The sequence below is a fragment of the Puma concolor genome, chromosome B3 (genome assembly GCF_028749965.1).
Source record: "Puma concolor isolate L17-30 chromosome B3, mPumCon1.1.hap2, whole genome shotgun sequence".
NCBI lineage: Eukaryota > Metazoa > Chordata > Mammalia > Carnivora > Felidae > Puma > Puma concolor.
The window spans coordinates 36,307,007-36,327,157 of NC_141672.1; the positions used below are offsets into that span (position 1 = coordinate 36,307,007).

The 20,151-nt window shown below is 39.7% G+C and overlaps 1 long non-coding RNA gene across 1 annotated transcript; it reads left to right on the forward strand.

Annotated features, from left to right (window-relative positions):
- The first annotated feature begins 298 nt into the window (after window positions 1–298).
- LOC147579889 (uncharacterized) lies at window positions 299–19,708 on the forward strand. The gene is made up of 3 exons (XR_015251837.1): window positions 299–431; window positions 18,576–19,208; window positions 19,457–19,708. It is a non-coding gene; the product is annotated as an uncharacterized LOC147579889 (long non-coding RNA).
- The last annotated feature ends 443 nt before the right edge of the window (window positions 19,709–20,151 follow it).

The following is a 20,151-nucleotide window of genomic DNA, read 5'->3' on the forward strand; positions in this document are numbered from 1 at the left end:
GTACTCCATAGCCACATGTGGCTAGTGGCTTCTTTATTGGACCAAACATTTCCATCATTGCAAAAGTTGCATCAGACAGTGTTGATCTGGATGGATGGTGCTGTGAGAAGTTTAAACTGGTAGGGATCTATAATTTGGCTATTGTTGAAAGCACTGCTATAAACAGTGGGGTACATGTGCCCCTATGAATCAGCACTCCTGTATCCTTTGGGTAAATTCCTAGTAGGGCTATTGCCGGGTTGTAGGGTAGTTCTATTTTTAATTTTTTGAGGAACCTCCCCACTGTTTTCCAGAGCGGCTGCAAGAGCCTAAATGTCCGTCAACTGATGAATGGATAAAGAAGATGTGGTTTATATATACAATGGAATACTACTTGGCAATGAGAATGAATGAAATCATGCCATTTGCAGCAACGTGGATGGAGCTGGAAGGTACTATGCTAAGTGAAATAAGTCAATCAGAGAAAGACAGATATCTTGTTTTCACTCACATGTGGAACTTGAGAAACTTAACAGAAGACAATGGGGGAAAGGAAGGGGGAAAAGTAGTTACAAACAGAGAGAGAGGGAGGCAAACCATAAGAGACTCTTAAATAAAGAGAACAAACTGAGGGTGGATGGAGGGATGGAGGAGAGGGGGAAATGGGTGATGGGCATTGAGGAGGGCACTTGTTAGGATGAGCACTGGGTGTTGTATGTAAGTGATGAATCATGGGCATCTACCCCCAAAACCAAGAGCACACTTTACTCACTGTGTGTTAGCCAATTATATAAATTATACAAAATTATATGAATTATATAATTAGATAAAAAATAAAAATAAAATAAAAACAAAATGGTGGGGATGCTATAAAAAATAAGTAAACTGGTAAGGATCTGATATGAAAATGAAGGAGAGCCCTAATTCTAAACAAACTCCAGTGTACATTAAATTAAGGTCTTGAAGTTTAGTTTGTACAACTATATAACATTTCACAATCAAGATGTTATGAAGCCTCTAGAGAGGGACAAGAGACAAGATTGTACCATCTTATAGCCTTCAGTCATAGTGCCACAGAAAACAGATTTCTGGGCAAATGTCATACACATTTGTGAAGGTTGATATGTGTGTTTTTGACTTTGTCACTTGCTTTTAAATCATCGCTGGGTTTTTGACACTGTCACCCATCAGCTTTTGCTAATCTGCCTAGAGGTCAAAGTTGGGATGTGGGACTGAGAAGGGGAAGCTGAGGAGTCTCAGAAGGCAGCTTCTAGGCCAAGGGCCATTGAAATTTGGTAGTCTCAGTAGAGCTCATATTTTATGGGCACTAAGGAAAAATCTCTTCTCTACGAGGGTGCAGAAATTTTTCCTAGCTATAGAAATTGGGGGATTATTAGACTTGATTTAGAGGTCTTGGATTTTTACCACCCTGATTATTTCTTCCATTCACCTAGTGAGTGGATTCTTAAACAGTAGGTGGTGAGTTTTCCCCAGTCAGGAGTAAGAGGAATTGATATTCATGTTTCAGTGTAATGTGTATGAATGAGTATATATTTTGATCTGATCACCAGTTTTGATATCTGAGTAATGGGCCATGCCTGGGTAATACCCCAGAGCTATCACTATCAGCATTTGTGCAGCATTTGGAGCCCCCCTTTGACAGAGTCCTTGAGTGAAAAATGGCTTTGGTCTTAGAAGTGGCCTTCTGAGCACAACACATCAAGTCCAGTGCTCGAGGGGCCTGTGTGTGTTGTGACATATCTTTATAACCTGCAGCAGAGACAGCAGTGAGGCAGTTTTGCTGATGTATGTAGGCTTAATGGTTTTTATATTGTCATCCTGAGTTATGAAGCTTTTCCAAGGCGGATGGTGGTGCAGTGCCTGATGGCAAAGGAGGAAGTCAAGGTGGGGAAATGTGAGGAGCTCCAGTGGTGAATCAGGGAGACCACCCCAGACATGGGAGAGCTAGACTTGACCTGGAAAGGCATGTTTTCCCCTGGAACACACAGAAGTCTTTCAAGAAAGATCATTAAGCCACTGAGAGAGCAAGAAGGGAATGATGCAAGGATCACGTGGAAGTTGATGGTGAATGGAAGGTGGTTGTATTTTTTTTTTCTGGGATGCAAATGTGGAATGATCAAGTTGCCTGATTTCTAGCCACCACCCACTAGAGGCAGTCCCTTTCTTTATGTTTATGTTCTAGAAGATTTTCTCTGCCTTTTTTTAGGAATATATAAAGAGAACATGATTGCTCTTGGAGAATATAAAAAATAAATCAGAGTATATTCTTTGGAAAACATTTTTTCTTGTTTAGTTTTAAAGAGAGAGGTGTGTTATTATCTGCCTGAAGGGAGCTTTGGGAACACATCTCAGTCAGGTGGCTCCTGGTTCCTGCATAGCCTGGAATCAGACCAGAATTGATGCCTGACTCTACAGATAACACATAAAACTTGGAGCCTGAGTTAGAAGACCTGATTCTGTTATAAAGGCCTTCTTATGGGTCTCTGATTCTTTTTTTTTTTTTAATTTTTTTAATGTTTATTTATTTTTGAGAGAGAGACACACACACAGAGTGTGAGCAGGGGAGGGGCAGAGAGAAAGGGAGACACAGAATCCGAAGCAGGCTCCAGGCTCTGAACTGTTAGCACAGAGCCTGACGAACTCACAAGGCATGAGTCATGACCTGAGCCGAAGTCCGACACTTAACTGACTGAGCCACCCAGGCGCCCTGGGTCTCTGATTCTTGAACCTATTATCCAGATTCCTTTTTGGGATCTTTCACCCACTCTCATATCACTTCCATTGGGAAATAACAGGACTTCTATCCCATATTTCTATTTTTACTACATTTTTCTTCTTGCCACGTAAACTCTATCCCTGGATTCTCAATATCTGGATGTTTGGGTCTGGATCCTCAATTGAAATCTCCAGTTGCTCCACGGATCATCTGCTTCCAAAACTATTACAAAAAGGACACTGCATTTGCTATGGACACAAACTTAGCTTCTATCTCTGTAGGCTAGTACTTTGCAAACACCAAAGGGAAGAAAATGATAGCTTAAATTTTAATTAGATATATGAAACTGGAACACATGAAAAAGTAAATGATAATAATAATTAATTAATAGAAGTAAGTGATACAAGTACTAAATGCCTACTGTATGCCGGGTGATTTACATATGTCTTTTGAAATTACCCTACAAAGTATACTATACTCTTTGAAATTACCCTACAAAGTATGATTATCTGCATTTAACTGATGAGAACCCTGAGTCAGAGAAGGTAAGGAACTTTCTACAACTCACTCAGTTAACAAAGATGAAACCAAGGCCTGTCCCCAAAGCCAGAGTTCTTTCTTTTGAAATATATTACCTTTATATTTGTTTGTTTTAGTTAGGATAGAGATTATCGCTATGCATAAAACTGATGCTTAGTAAAAAGAGTTATAAGGAATCCTGAAAGAAGGAAAGTTCTGTGGCATGAATGGTTAAAGGATACTCTGGGTAGAGGTGGACTGATTTTATCTAAGATCTGAAGAACAAGTGGAAGGAATTTGGAAGAGGAAAGAGAGACCAGCCTATCTGCGAGGGGACTGGTTTGATATCCAGCATCCTGGAGTGGACTTGCAGGGTGCATTTGGAAATGTAGCTTAGCCTCATCTCAGTTCCAATTGAGAGGTTCCTTAAGGGCTGCAAAAGTCCTGAGAACAGGAAAGAATTAAGACTGTTATCCCAGTGCTTGGGTCACCACTCAATGCCAAGGTTCGCTCCTGAAAGGATCTTCCTAGTTGGTTGTTGTCTGTGACCGTATTCTAGATAAGCACAAAGGTTTTGGATGTTAAACAGTGTTGATAGCCTCCATTCTGTTGGTGCAAGTTCTGACGCCTGAGAATTGCCCTAGGAGTTGAATAATTACTGGGTTTATGGTTTCTTTGGCTTTACCAAAAATATTAGACTTTTAGTCTGTCTGTATGCCTCTGATCCAGAGCCAAAAATCTTAACTACACAGAGCTCTTAGGCAGAAGAAATGCTGTCTTGCAGCCATGGGCCTGTGCTCTGGTGTCTCCCAGGTTGTCAGCTTAATTGTTTTGGGGTACTACTTGTAATCCTATCCCATAATCCAATCTTTCCCACCTTCATTCTCACAACCACCTCAAGAGGTGGTACTATCATTATCTGGATGGCACAGAGGGTGAAACTGATTCTTACAGAAGTTAAGACACCAAACAGAAAAGACAGAGGTCATCGGGATTCTCCTTTCTTCCTAGGTTGGACCATAACCTGGTGTACAAGTTCTTTAGGTTTTCTCCAGATGCATTTCACACTGCAGTTCTTTCTGTCCCTTTTTCTCTGTAAATTTTTTTGCTTGTGAAGATTCTCTTATGGCATCCCTCTGTGATAGATCTGTGAAACCACAGAAACCCAGCCAGTCGGCATTAGACTGCCTGACTCATGGGTCCTCCTTTTCGGAAGTGGTCAGTAGTGTCTGAAGCATCTCAGAGTGCACCTGGCCCCCTGTGCCTGTCAGAACCACTGGGAATAAATCCCCTCTTTGCCCAGCAGTAATCAGCTCACCCCTTGAAGCATGAAATTTGATTAGCGCTTTTATCTCTGCTGCATCACTGGGACTGTTATTACAGGTCATAAAATTTACTTGTGTCCCACCCCATCTACCCCTCTGTCAGTGTGACCCTGATGTAGGACTCAGCGACCTCTGGGAAACAAGAACCGGGGTGGCTGCTTACTGGGGGAGGAGCTTCACTCTTTTTCATTTATGTGAACTTGTATATGGTAATGCTGCCAGAAAAGGGAGCTCACTTCTCAGGGAAACCTAAGGGTTATCAGGATTGGGTTTTGTACCTTTAATATATCTTAAATGAGGGTAGGAGATGATACAGGTGTATGTACTAAGATCTGCCTTATTGTATTTGCAGTGCAAACTTTGTCCAAAATTATAAAAAGAACTACATGCACACTGTAGAAATGAGTTAAGGGTCTGTATGTGGAATTGGCAGCCTATAGTGATTTCTCAACTGTTTTGCAAATTAAAATATTTTAGGGAGGTCTTAACAACACATGTTATCAGTCCTTATATCCTACCATTTACATGTGAATCCATATTTCTGAGAATTCAGCCCAGGAGTCTGTACTAGTCATGTTGGACCAGTGTTCTGGGATGCACTGATGGAAGGGGAGGCTGGCTGGATCTGCCTTCATTTGAATGCCCCCAAGGATCAGGCATATCAGAGCTTGGGTACCTTGGTCTGAGGATGCCTTTTCAATGAACACAGAATCACTGAAACTTGAGTAAAGAGGGTTTATTTTAAGAATTTAGTGAAGCATCCAAGGCCAGGAGAGAGTCCTGTTGGACCATGTGGGAACAAGGACTCTAAGTGGGACTAGAGTCAGGACAGAGTCTGTTCTCTGGTTCCTCAAATGCCATACTCTCTGCCTGTGCAGGACCCAATCTATTCAGGTCAAGTATCTACTGCACTGACTGGTTTCTTGTTTCATGGTCCCAATTCTTGAAAGATGAAAGGTGACTGGTCAGATTTGTCCTGGTCTGCCAGTGGTATGGCTTCTCCTGTGTCCTGTGACTGTGTCCAGTCAAACTGACTGGAGCTGAGGAAGCCAAGTCAACCAGGTTCAGCTATGGTCAGAATATGTCCCCCCAAATTTATATGTTGAAATCCTACCCCCCCCCCCCCAAGATGATGGTATTAGGAGATGTGGCTTTGGGAGGTGATTAGGTTATCAGGATGGAGCCTCATGAGTGGAATTAGTGCCCTTCTAAGAGAGACTCCAGAGAGATCCCTTGCTCCTTTCATGATGTGAGGATGACCCAGAAGAGAGACTTAGCTGACCATGCTGGCACCCTGATCTTGGACCTCCAGCCTCTAGAACTGTGAGAAATAAATTGTTTATAAGCCACTCAGTCAGTGCTACTTTGTGATAGCAGCCCAAACTAACTAAGACAGGCCCCTAGATCTTCCCCCTCGAGGGCTCTGAAGATCTTCCACATTAAAATAAACAGGACAATGAGAGTAACAGGTACATTGCTTATCATTTATTATACCACCAAAGATTGACATCTGTCATTTTAACAAAAACACAACTCTTACATGGTCCAGAAGCAGTTATGGTGGCATGGGTAGCACCTTCTTTTTCTGTAATTAGGATGCATGGGAAGTCAAGACAGAATCAGGCTTCTTTTATTGCACTGTTTTTCATTCATTGATTCATTAAACAAGCATTTATTGAGCACATATTATGTACCAGGTACTCTTTGGGGACTTTGTTACTATTTTAAATGCTTGGGATACTTTGGTGAGTAAAACAGGCAAAGATACATGTTTTTGAGGAGCTAGTATTTTAGGATAGAGAGTATTTTAGGATAGAGAGGAAGGTAGGTATGGAATAATAAAATAAATAAGTAAACTATGCAGTGTGTTAGAAAGGTATTAGTTCTTTAAAGGGAAAGGGGGAACATATGTCAGAGTAAAGAAGGTACAGAATACCAAGGAAGTGGGTTACAATTTTAAATATGATGGTTAGTATGGCCTAACTGAGATGACATTTGACCAAAGATTGAAGGAGTTTCAGATGTGTGGAGAAAGAGCATTCTAGGCAGAGAGCACAGTCTAAGCAAAGGCCCTGAGAGACGCCAGTGTTAATGGGATGAGTGAATGAGGCCACAGTAGTAGCAGAGGCTATAAGGACAACAAGCATATGGGTGGGCCTTGTAGCCATTTATGAAGACATTGGCATTTTACTCTGCATAAGATAGAAATCAAGGCAAGATTATAAGGGGAGAGATGATATGATCTGACTTATTTTTTCATTGACCTTTTGTTTGTTTTAAACTTTTTATTATGGAAATTTTAAACAAAAGCAGGCAGAATAGTATAATAAACCCTCTGTGGCCATCACTCAATTATAAAATTACCAACTTGTCAATCTTTTAAATACCCCCATTCACTGGGAGAAGATATTTGCAAATGACATTCAGGTAAAGGGTTAGTATCCAAAATCTGTAAATAACTTACCAAACTCAACACCCAAAAAACAAATAATCCAGTGAAGAAATGGGCAGAAGAGGGGCACCTGGGTGGCTCAGTTGGTTAAGTGTCCAACTTCGGCTCAGGTCATGATCTCACAGTTTGTGGGTTCGAGCCCTGCGTTGGGCTCTGTGCTGACAGCTCAGAGCCTGTAGCTAGCCTGCTTCAGATTCTGTGTCTCCCTCTCTCTCTGCCCCTCCCCTGTTCATGCTTTGTCTCTCTCTGTCTCAAAAATAAATAAAACATTTAAAAAAAAATTTTTTTAAAGAAATGGGCATGAATAGACACTTCTCTAAAGAAGACATGCGGATGACCAACAGACACATGAAAAGATGTTCAATGTCACTCCTCATCAGGGAAATACAAATCAAAACCACACTCAGATATCAACTCACACCAGTCAGAGTGGCTAAAATGAACAACTCAAGAGACTAGATTCTGGAGAGGATGTGGAGAAATGGGAACCCTCTTACCCTGTTGGTGGGAATGCAAACTGGTATAGCCGCTCTGGAAAACAGTGTGGAGGTTCCTCAAAAAGTTAAAAATAGCTCTACCCTATGACCCAGCAATAGCACTGCTAGGAATTTACCCAAGTGATACAGGACTACTGATGCATAAGGGCACTTGTACCCCAATGTTTATAGCAGCACTTTCAACAATAACCAAATTATGGAAAGAGCCTAAATGTCCATCAACTGACGAATGGATAAAGAAGTTGTGGTTTATATATACAATGGAATACTACGTGGCAATGAGAAAGAATGGAATATGGCCTTTTGTAGCAATGTGAATGGAACTAGAGAGTGTTATGCTAAGTGAAATAAGTCAATCAGAGAAAGATGGATATCATATGTTCTCACTCATATGTGGAACTTGAGAAACTTAACGAAGACCATGGGGGAAGGGAAGGGGACAAATAGTTTTGACCAAGGAGGCAAACCATAAAGCGTTCTTAAATACAGAGAACAAACTGAGGGTTGATGAGGGGGGCAGGGGAGAGGGGAAAATGGGTGATGGGCATTGAGGAGGATACTTGTTGGGAGGAGCACTGAGTGTTGTATGTAAGTGATGAATCCAAAAGCACACTGTATACACTGTATGTTAGCTAGCTTGACAATAAATTACATTAAAAAATAATAAATACCTCTATTCACTTCCCTTCCTTTCTAAATCCAGATATAATATCATTTAACCAGTAAATATTTCAGTTACATAATGTATTTTTGAGGCATAATTTATACTAAAGTGCAGCTACATGAATATTTTCATGTATATATAGTTTTGTAACAACCATCCAGATCAAGATATAAAATATTTCTAGTACCCAGGTTCTTTTGTCAACTTCCAAATCCATAACCACCGCCCCCCGCCACCATTTAAGGTAGCCACTATTCTGACCTCTATTAGCACAGATTTATTTTGCCTGTTCTTGAATTTCCTATAATAGAATCTTACAGTATGTAGTCTCTGTGTCTGGCTATTTTAGTTTACCATTTTGTTTGTGAGATTCATTGATGGGTTGGGAGTGGTAGAAGTTTGTTATTTTTAATTGATGTATTTCATTATATGGATATAACACAATTTATCAATTCTCCTGTTCACATTTGCTTTGTTTTTAATTTTTGGTTACTGTCAACATTCTTCTGTATGTAGACACATACACTTATATCTCTTAGATACATATCTAAGAGTTATTGCATCCGGGAGTACAATTGCATGGGGTAGGCAAGTATTTAACTTTAGCAGATATCTCCGATGCGGTTGAAATGATTTCACTCTCCCCTGTAATGTGTAAGAGTTCCAATCGCTCCACATACTCACCAAAACTTTCACTGTCAGTTTTAAAATTTTAACCATTCTGGTGGGCATGGGAGTGTCCAATTTCCTAATGAGTACTATTATTGAGTATCTTTTTCCTATACTTACTGTCCATTTGAATTCACCTTTTATAAAGTGCCTGTTAGAGCATTTTATTTATTTATTTATTACATACTTACTTATTCATTTATTTAATTATTTATTTATTCTTTAATGTTTATTTATTTCTGAGCAAAAGAGTTTGGGTGGGAGGGGCGGAGAATCTGAAGTGGGCTCTGCATTGACAGCAGTGAACCCGACACAAGGCTCAAACCATGAACCGTGAGATCATGACTCAGGCCGAAGTCAGACGCTTGATCAACCGAGCCACCCAGGCACCCCCTGAGCATTTTATTCATTAAAAAAAAAACAGTTTGTTTCTTATTGTTTTTTAGAATTCTTTTATAGAGTTTGAATACAAGACCTTAGTCAGGTATTTGTATTGTCAATATCTCCTTCCAGTCTGTAGCTTGCCTGTAAACTTTCTTTTTTTAAAAAAAAAAATTTAATATTTATTTATTTCTGAGAGACAGAGAGAGACAGAGCATGAGCAGGGGAGGGGCAGTGAGAGAGGAAGATACAGAATCAGAAGCAGTCTCCAGGCTTGAAGCTGTCAGCGCAGAGCCCGACTCAGGGCTGGAACCCACAAACCATGAGATCATGACCTGAGCGGAAGTCGGACACTGAACCTACTGAGGCACTCAGGCGCCCCTTGCCTGTAAACTTTCTTAGTAAATGAGATTTGATCAGCAAACATTCTTAATTTTACTAAAATCTAATTCATCGTGTTTTTCCTTTTACACTATGGTCTGGATTTCACTTTTAGGTATGTGATCTACTTTGAATTATTTTATGTGTATGGTGTGAGGTAGATGTTAGAGTTAATTTTTTTTCACCAGGTATCTGGGGGCTGCAGCATCCGTTTTTGGAAAGACAATTATTTTTCCATTGAATTGCACTGGCTTTTTTTTCTCTTCGGTAAATCAAGTGATCACCACATAGATGTGGATCTTTTCTGATCTTTTTCTGTTGATCTATTTGCCTACATTTACACTCATTCCACACTGCCCTAATTGCTGTACCTTCATAAGTCTTAAAATCTAATATTGTGCAATTTTCCAACTTGGTTATTATTCTTCAACATTATCTTTTCTTTTTAGGTTCTTTGTATTTTCATAAATTTTACAATGACTTTTTCAGTTTCCAGAAAACAATCTTGCTATGATTTTGATTGGGAATGAATTCAACCTATAGATCAATTTGGCAAAAACTGGCATCGTAACAATACTGAGTCTTCCATTAATATACATGTAATATTTATCTCTTGATTTAGATCTTTGATTTCTTTCAGCAATATTCAGTGGTTTTTAGTGCAGAGATCTTGAATATCGTTTGTTACATTTTTATTAGGTATTCGATCATTTTGATACTGTTATAAATGGTATTTTTTCACTTACTTGTCCAATTGTTTTTTGCAAGTATACAGAAATATAATTAATTGTTTGTATATTCACTTTGTAACTAGCAACCTTGTTCAATTCACTTATTAATTCTTTTTTTCTATGACTTTGACTATTTTTAAATTATTTTATTTTAATTCCAGTGTAGTTAATAAGCAGTGTTATATCAGTTGTAGATGTACAATATAGTGATTCAATAATTCCATATATTACTCAGTGCTCATCATGTGTACTCATAATCCCCTTGACCATTGTCACCCAACCCCTCACCTACATCCCCCTCTGGTAGCCATCAGTTTGTTCTCTATAGTTAAGAGTATGTATATGTATATGTTATTCAGTCATAAAAAGGAATAAAATCTTGCCAATTCGCTTATTAACTCTAATAGTTTATAGATTCTTCTGTAATTTTAACATACTATTATGTCATCCTTGAATTAAAGAGTTTTACTTATTCCTTTCTAATCAATAAACCTTATATGTCTTATTCTTGCCTCAGTGCACTGGCTAGGACCTCCAGTACTGTGCTGGAAAGAAATGATGATAGTGGACATCCTTATCTTGTTTCTGACTTCAGGGGAGAAAAAATTTCAGTATAACACCATTGAGTATGGTGTTAGTTGCAGGGTTTTTTGTTTGTTTTTGAAGATACTCTTGGTTTTATAGATATTTTAAGGAAGCTCCTTTCTATTCCTAGGTTACTGAGACATTTTTTTTAAATCAAAAACTGGTTTTGAATTTTATCAAATGCTTTTTTTGCCATCTATTGAAAATATCCTGTGGTTTTTCTCATTCTGTTAAACTGATAAATTACATTGATGGATTTTCAAATGTTAAACAACTTTCTCACTTTTAAAAAGGATTACTCTATTAGGTTGAAAACAGACTGAGAGAGGCCACAAATAGAAACAGGGAGAGCTGCTAAGGGATTGTTATGGTCATCCAGAAGAAAGAGAATGGTGGTCCAGACCAGTGTGGTAGAAAAGGAGGTAGTAAGGAGTGGTCAAATTCTACATATATGTTGCAATATAGGAATTTCAGACATATTTTATATGAAGAGTGTGAGGAAAACACTGGATCCAATAATGAACTCAAAGTTTTTGTGTTGGGTAACTGGAAAAATAGAGTTGCCATCAACTGAGATAGGAAAGGATGCACATGAAATAGGTTCGGGGGTAAAGTTTGGGGGTTAAGCTTTGGATATGTCAAGCGAAAATTTAGTGGTTTCCAGCTGACAGTTGGATATATGAGCCTAGACTAAAGAAGAAAGGTCTGTTTGAAGACATAAGCTTGGGGTCTAAAACAATGATTGGATCAGATCATCAAGGGAATGAGAGTCATAGAGAAAAGACTGATACCAACATTAAAAGGTTGGGGGGAAAGAAAAAAGAGCAAAGGAAGTTGTAAGTGAAGCCACTGAGGTAGGAGGAGTAAGAAAGAGACAGTGTTTTTTCCAGGAAGCCAGTGAACAGTGAGTCCAGAAGGAAGGCATGACAAATCGTGCCAAGTCCTGCTGGTAGATAAGTGAGATAAGAGCTAAAAGTCATTAGACTTAGGAATGTGTAAGTAACCTGTAACCTTGATAAGAGCAATTTGGGGAGCAAGAACCTGATTATTCAAGAGAGAATGGGAGGAGAGTGCTTAACTAGTATACATAACACTTTTGAGGAGTTTGATGTAAAGGAGAGCAAAGAAATGGGGCTGGAGCTAGTGGGGAAAGTAAGATTAAAAGAATGTTTGTTTGTTTGTTTGTTTGTTTGTTTGTTTGTTTGTTTTAAAGGTAACAGAAATAATAGCATGCTTGTACGCTCATGGTGATGACACAATGGGAGAAGAAAAACTGATGATGTAAGAGAAGGAAGAGGATTGCTGTAGCAAAATCTTTGGGTAAATGAAGAGTTTGGGATCTAGTCTCTAGTAGTCACATGTAGAAGGATTGACTTTAGATAGGAAAAAGAAATCAACAAAGACATGGGAAATCAATACCTTACAGAGAGAAAATATTTGTTGTGGTGGGCAAGAGTGGTAAGCATGCATATCCCAGGTATCTCTGGCTTTGTCATCTTGAGAATACAGATGTAGTACAGTAAGATCCAAATCTTCATGGCTCTGAGTCCCTCTTCTTGCTGCTGGAATCTCAATATTTTCCAAATTTATTTTCCTCAAATAGGTTTAGAAACCCAGAGTTGCTTCTTACATTTGTACGTATCTGGCTCCCATTTATTAATAGCTACCAGGACTGGATGAATATAAATACTACACATTCAAACTCCGATAGTTCTACAGGATTCAAGGCCAAGGATCTTTTATCCTTTCTCTGAAGAAATATTTTTTCTCAGTTATGCAGATTCCTCAGAGTAAGTTCACTTATACAACCTCTCTATCACAAGGCAGGCACGTGATTCAGGACAGATTCTCATGGTAATTGTTGTACATCACCAAGAACCACTACCCCTTCTGACATCAGGCCCCAGCATTGAGTTTAGCTCATTAGTGCATAATTCTCCCTCAGTTATGGTGAGTTTGTTCTCAACACTCCCATTATTGCCTCCATTAAGCCAGATTTTACTAGTTCCCTGCTCCCCACCAAATGACAAAGAAGTGGCAAGGGGCAAAGAAAGACCAATGTTTCCAGACACCCACCTATGTGGGCACCAGAAACTCACTAACTGCTAACTTCAGTGTTGTGTCAGCAGAGTATAGAGAGGAGACACACACACACACACACACACACACACACACACACACACACACACATACTACATTGTACCTGGGCAGTGTTTTTTTGAAAAAGGCTTGCTTGCTTTCATTCTTTCTTTCATTCTTTCCTTCATTCTCTTTCTTTCTTTCTTTCTTTCTTTCTTTTCTTTCTTTCTTTCTTTCTTTCTTTCTTTCTTTCTTTCTTTCTTTTCTTTCTTTCTTTCTTTCTTTCTTTCTTTCTTTCTTTCTTTCGTAATTTGACATATATCATTGTATAAATTTAAGGTGTACAATGTTTACTTTATTTCTATATTTTAATATGATTCTTTTTTTTTAATATGAAATTTATTGTCAAGTTGGTTTCCATACAACACCCAGTGCTCATCCCAACAGGTGCCCTCCTCAATGTCCATCACCCACCCTCCCTTCCCTCCCACCTCCCATCAACCCTCAGTTTATTCTCAGTTTTTAAGAGTCTCTTATGGTTTGCCTCCTCCCCTCTCTGTAACTTGTTTCTTTTTCCCCTTCCCCTCCCCCATGGTCTTCTGTTAAGTTTCTCCAGATCCACATAAGAGTGAAAACATACGGTATCTGTCTTTCTCTGCCTGACTTATTTCACTTAGCATAACACTCTCCAGTTCCATCCACGTTGCTACAAAAGGCCATAGTTTATTCTTTCTCATTGCCACGTAGTATTCCATTGTATATATAAACCACAACTTCTTTATGCATTCATCAGTTGATAGACATTTAGGCTCTTTCCATAATTTGGCTATTGTTGAAAGTGCTGCTATAAACATTGGGGTACAAGTGCCCCTATGCATCAGCAGTCCTCTATCCCTTGAGTAAATTCCTAGCAGTGCTATTGTTGGGTCATAGGGTAGATCTATTTTTAACTTTTTGAGGAACCTCCACACTGTTTTCCAGAGCGGCTGCACCAGTTTGCATTCCCACCAAGAGTGCAAGAGGGTTCCCATTTCTCCACATCTTCGCCAGCATCTGTTGTTTCCTGAGATGTTCATTTTAGCCACTCTGACTGGTGTGAGTTGATATCCCAGTGTGGTTTTGATTTGTATTTCCCTGACAAGGAAATGACATTGAGCATCTTTTCATGTGCCTGTTGGCCATCTGGATGTCTTCTTTAGAGAAATGTCTACTCAAGTCTTCTGCCCATTTCTTCACTGGATTATTTGTTTTTTGTGTGTGGAGTTTGGTGAGTTCTTTATAGATTTTGGATACTAACCCTTTGTCCAATATGTCATTTGCAAATACCTTTTCCCATTCCATCAGTTGCCTTTTAGTTTTGTTGATTGTTTCCTTTGCAGTGCAGAAGCTTTTTATCTTGATGAGGTCCCAGTAGTTCATTTTTGCTTTTAATTCCCTTACCTTTGGAGATGTGTCAAGTAAGAAATTGCTGAGGCTGAGGTCAGAGGGGTTTTTTCCTGCAGGGCTTTTTTCAGACTGGGGCCAGCTCCCTGTTCATGCACCTGGGGAGAAGGGGAGCCAGCCCTGGGTGCGGTAATATGATTCTTGTTATAGCAATATTTATCACATTACATAATTGTAATACCATATCATTATCTGTATTCGTTATACTGTCCATTAGATCTCTATGGCTAATTTACTATTCATTTCAAGTTTGTACCCTTAGACAACATCAATTTTATTCCCCCACCCCCCTCCCCTGGTAACTATCATTTTGCTCTCTGTTTTTTCCTGAATTTGACTTTTTTAGATTCCACACAAAACTGGTATCATATAGTACTTGTCTTTCTCTTTCTGACTTATCTGACATTATTTCACAATGTGCTCAAGTCTATCCATGTTGTCACAAGCGGCAAGATACCTTCCTTTTTCATGGTTGAACGATATTCCATTGTATCTATTTACCACGTCTTTGTAATCCCTTCATGCATTGATGGGCATTTAGGTTGTTTTAATATCTTCACTATTGTGAATAATGCTGCAGTAAATATGAGGGTGTGCATATCTCTTCAAAATCCTGTTTTCATTTCCTATGGGTATATACCAAGAAATGGAATCTAGATCATATGCTAGATCTTTGGTGGAATGTAAATTGACCCAACCAATATGGAAAACAATATGAAGGTTACCTTGGACACTTTGTATCCCCTTTTTACCACTGTACCAAGCCTCATTATTGTCTATGTTCACCAGCTGTGTTGTTTATAACTGAACCCCAGAATTTGAGACTTCACCACAGCAACTTTTCACCCTTTATGTAAATCATGGAATACACACGGATATATTGGAGAAGGTGGCATAACCTATCTCAGCCAGTTCCAACTCAAGCAATCCACATGGGATAAGAATAAGAAATGTTTGCTTAAGTGTATAAAGGTATAAGGCTAAGATCTTTTGATAAGGGCATCTGGGCCACTTAAATAAGACTTAAGTCTTACTTTTTCTAGGACACTGGTTTTATGGACACTGACAATGTTTGCCTTTATGGTTTTTTTTTTTTTCTAAGTGTCATGGATAACCAGCCCACATTTGTATAGTCATAGTTTTCCTTAACTCACGTCAATTAAATCAAAGGTGCGACAGCAATGTTTTGCTGGCAAAGGTGTCAGAATTTTAGGTAAGATTTAACTTCATGAATTCTAGAACTTTTATATTAATAACCCAAAGGGAGTGTTTTTTTGACAGAAATTGATGAGGCTTGTAAAAATCACCAGGAGAGAAGACTCAATGTTCCTTGATACCCCTCCTATATCTCCTGGATGATTCATGAATCTGTCAGTGGAATCCAGTTTATTTGCTCTAAATGAAGTTATCAATCTGTCTTTCTTTGGTACCCAAGCATATCATGTATTGTAATAGAAATTACAGTGTTGCACAATCATAACACTATTGTTACTTGTCAAGGGTGACATGAGCATGATTCCTATGGGTCTGGCCTTGTGGCCAACATGTCTTCCACTCCATGCCTTTGCATTGGCTGTACTGGTTTGTTCTCACCTGATTGATTTCTGGAGAGCTGGCTTTAGAGAGATGCTGTATTCCTCATGCCCTGTATGCAGACTGGGCTGAACTGGGCTCTAAGAAGCCACAGATTGGAACATCCATTGTTATTGCTTCTTTTGCATACTCTGTATCCAGATTCTACTGGCTCAGCCTAGAAGATATTTCTTCAACAGAGGAATTGCAGGCCACTGTGAAAGCCATTTAACTAGCACGGGAGAGCAGAATGTCTTCCTCTGACATCCACATCCCTGGGATAGATGGTCTGAGAAATGCATGCACCTTGTCCTACTATCTATAGTGCCATTTCCAAATATACCTCTATTTGTATGGTGTGGTAACAAAAGCTTTGAATTAAGATCAATGTGGTTGGTTCAAGTTCCAGTTTTACCACTTATCTTGTGACACTGGGAAAATGACTTTCTTCTTTATGATATACAATGTCCTCATCAGTAAAAAACAGGGCAATTATACTTTCCTCACAGTCCTGAATGAACCTGAGAAGAATCTGGAACATGATACAGGCTCAATAAATATTCATTTCCTGTCCTCTGAGAGATTTTTAAGGTCTAAGTTAGAGTCCCCATGAAATCCCAATGCCAGATAACCGCACAAGGCAGTAGAACTAGATAGGACCTTGCAACTCAAATTTTATCTTTTTTGGTGTTGTGAACATTGAAGGGCTGATTTGTCCAATCCTGGGCATGGGTGATGATAGAACAGAGAACATACTTGCTGATCAAAGCACCCTGAGGGAAAGTCTGTGCCTAATCCATCTATAGTTCTCTAGAAGGCACAGCATGGTGCCTACCATTGAGGAGGCCCTAGGTAACTATTTATAAATTAACTTCAGAATAATCTGTGTTTGAAATCTTAGACTGTAATGTGACAGTGTTTTGATTTGAATTTACTTGTCCACACAGAGACACAATAACAGCAGAACAATAGTCCTCTGGGTGATTAAAATGATATTTTTTTACATGGAATGATGGTTTATGGTTAAAGTGGCCTCACAAACAAAATCTGGTTAATCCCTATCCCTACCCAACCCTGAGAGGCTGTCCACAATAACTTGATTCTATCAACAAAGAAAGGTAGCCTGGGCGAGATGAAATGGTAAGACCAATGTCTCCTGTCGAGGGTAGTGAAATGGGACCCTATTGCTATAGCAAACTCACACTGGGTATTTTTCTTAAAATCCTAATAGACCAGTGGTTCTCAACTGGGGTGCGAACCCCAGCTGCAGTGTCACCTGGGTGTCATTTGCAATTACCCAGAGATATTTATAGTTGTCACACTGCAGGATGAAGTGCTCTTGGCATCTAGTGGAGAGAAGTCAGGGATGCCTCTAAACATTCTGCAATTCGGGGCGCCTGGGTGGCTCAGTCAGTTAAACGTCTGACTTCAGCTCGGGTCACGATCTCACTGTCCGTGAGTTCGAGCCCCGCGTCGGGCTCTGGGCTGAGGCTCAGAGCCTGGAGCCTGCTTCTGATTCTGTGTCTCCCTCTCTCTCTGCCCCTCCCCCGTTCATGCGCTGTCTCTCTCTGTCTCAAAAATAAATAAACGTTAAAAAATAAAAATAAAAAAACCCCCAACATTCTGCAATCCACAGAACAGCCCCCACAACAAAGAATTATCTTGCCAAAAATGTCAACATTGCCAAACTTGAGGAACTGCAATAGACCCAAAAGTAACTTTGCCAAAGATGAGTGAAAAATGTCTCCCAAGTTTTCTGAGTTCCCTTGAAGAGAGTTGTATTCTAAGTATGTGCTAAGCTACTGAAAAAAATATAATGTTCCTGTTGGCAGAAATGTCGTTTGCTTCTATAGCCTTGGGAAAGTTCTTGCTTTTATGTTTTGTCTTCTTTTTTGTTCACAAACTCTTGTTCTTGTTCCCCCTTTTGTGGGGACAAAAATGAACTCCTGTGGTCTCTTCATTTTTTTTGTATCTCCCCACAACACTGGATACACGACTCCCTAAGGACTCAGTACTTGTTACTAATGATAATCATAAAAATGAGAATTTATTGAGCATTTATTATGTGTCAGGCAATTATCTAAGCATTTTATATCTATCATATTGTTCTAATCCCTCAACCACCTATGAAACGTGTACTATGACATCTATATTTTACAGATTTGGGAACTGGGGCATCAGGAGTCTAAAAAGCTTGCACACAGAATTAGTAAGCAGTGGCACTGAGGTTCATAGCTGGGCTCTGGAGTTTCGGTGTGTAACTGTTTAGACATACAATTTCATGTGCTTGGACAACTTTTAAGACTGTAGTCAGCTTCAAAACCCTGGGTGGTTTTGGTAACCATTAACCATAACCATCAACCAAAACCCTGGAGAAAGGATCAAGCCCCGGTGACCTCATTTCTAGTGTGCTCTAGGGCTTTCTGCAGGGCAGGAATGAGGCAGGTAGGGGAAAAGGGCATGGAGCTCCTCTGGAAAGAACCTGAAGTAGAATCAGCAAAGCTGAGAACTGTACAAATGAACTCTTCCCTGGATGTCCTCTTTTCTCCATTCTTCTCTAGGGTAAACAACAACAACAACAACAACACGCAAAGGAGAAAGCAACAAAACCCCAGGCCAAATGCCCACACTGTGAGTCTTTCAGCTCGGTCCATTCTTGTCCCTGGAAGATGTGTCTGCTGCTGCCTCTGATCTGTGTGGTCACTGTTTTGTACACTTGAGCTGCAGTGGCTGTGACATATTTCAGCAGAACTCTCCACAGCTGATTCTTGTGCAGGTAGGGCTTGATTAATGATTTTTGCCTCTTGCTATTCATTAAAGGCTGTTTGCACTGAATGTACTGTCAGGTTTTGCAGGATACACTCATGCTGAAGAAAGAACAGATCAGAAACTTGGGAGGCACTAATTAGAAATGCCCATAAGAGGTATTGTGGACACTTGTCTCACTTCTTCTTTCATTCAGTCAGTCACATATTCATTCATGCATTCCTTTACCAAACATGCATCAAGTCCTGTGTGCCTGGACTTGTGTAGTTCCTGAGAAAACAAAGATAATAAAGGCATTGACAGGAAACACGTACATGTCAAGGAATGGTTGCCATCTAAGAATGTGATTGCTCTAATGAAGGCCGGAGAATGCAAATATTCTTGAGCACAGGCTACCGGCTTCATATCTTGACATGGTCACTACTCAGGTGAGCTTGGGCGAGTTATTTAATCACTGTGTACCTCAGTTTCCTCATTATAAATAGGAATAAATATTATTCCTATAAAATAGGATTCTTTTAAATTTTAAAATATTTTATTATGTGATCATTTAAATTGTAAAAGTGCTTTAATGATGCCTCATACATTATATGTGCTCAGTAAAGTTTATTTATTGATTGATTGATTATTCAATGTATACTGAATGAAAATTAGTGTCATCATGTATTGAATACAGTGAAAACAGAGGTGAAAGAGAACCTAATACTGTCCAGGGAGTCAAAAATGTTTCAGAGAAGGTAGCATGTGGGTCGAGACTTGAAGAGGAAGCAGTGGATTGCCAGGAAGACCAGCCAAGTGAGGGCATTCCAGACAAAGAAGACAACATAGGTGAGAGCAAAGAGGCATGGGGGAGGTGGTGTATTTGCGACACAGTTGTGGTTTGGAATGTCATGGTCAGAGAGTATGGTGGGGGAGAGGCTGGGGAGGAGAAAGGACAGGGAAACAGGGACCCATTTATATGCCATGATGGGGTTTGAGATCTGTCCTGTGGGGAATTTAAAGTCATTGAGTGATTCTGATCAGGGATGACACAAAAATGCTCTCAGATCACTGGGCAGCATTGGGAGGATAAGAGGAGAAGGAAAGAAATAGAGGCAGAGAGACCAACCAGAAGGCTCCCAGGCACTGGCAAGAAACGATGATGAGTGTGCTGAGGCACCAGCAAAGGCCAGGAGAGAGGCAACCAACTGAGGGATTTGCAGAGGCAGAACTAGTAAGAGCTGATCCGATGTGAGGGCTGAGAGAAGAAGAAACTTGAATGACTCCCAACAACAGGGCAGATGAGGTGGTGCCATTCCTAAGACGAGAAAGTTGGGGGAGGATCAGTGAGGTGGGTGTTAAGGTGAAGATGTTCAGTGGGGAGTTGAATTC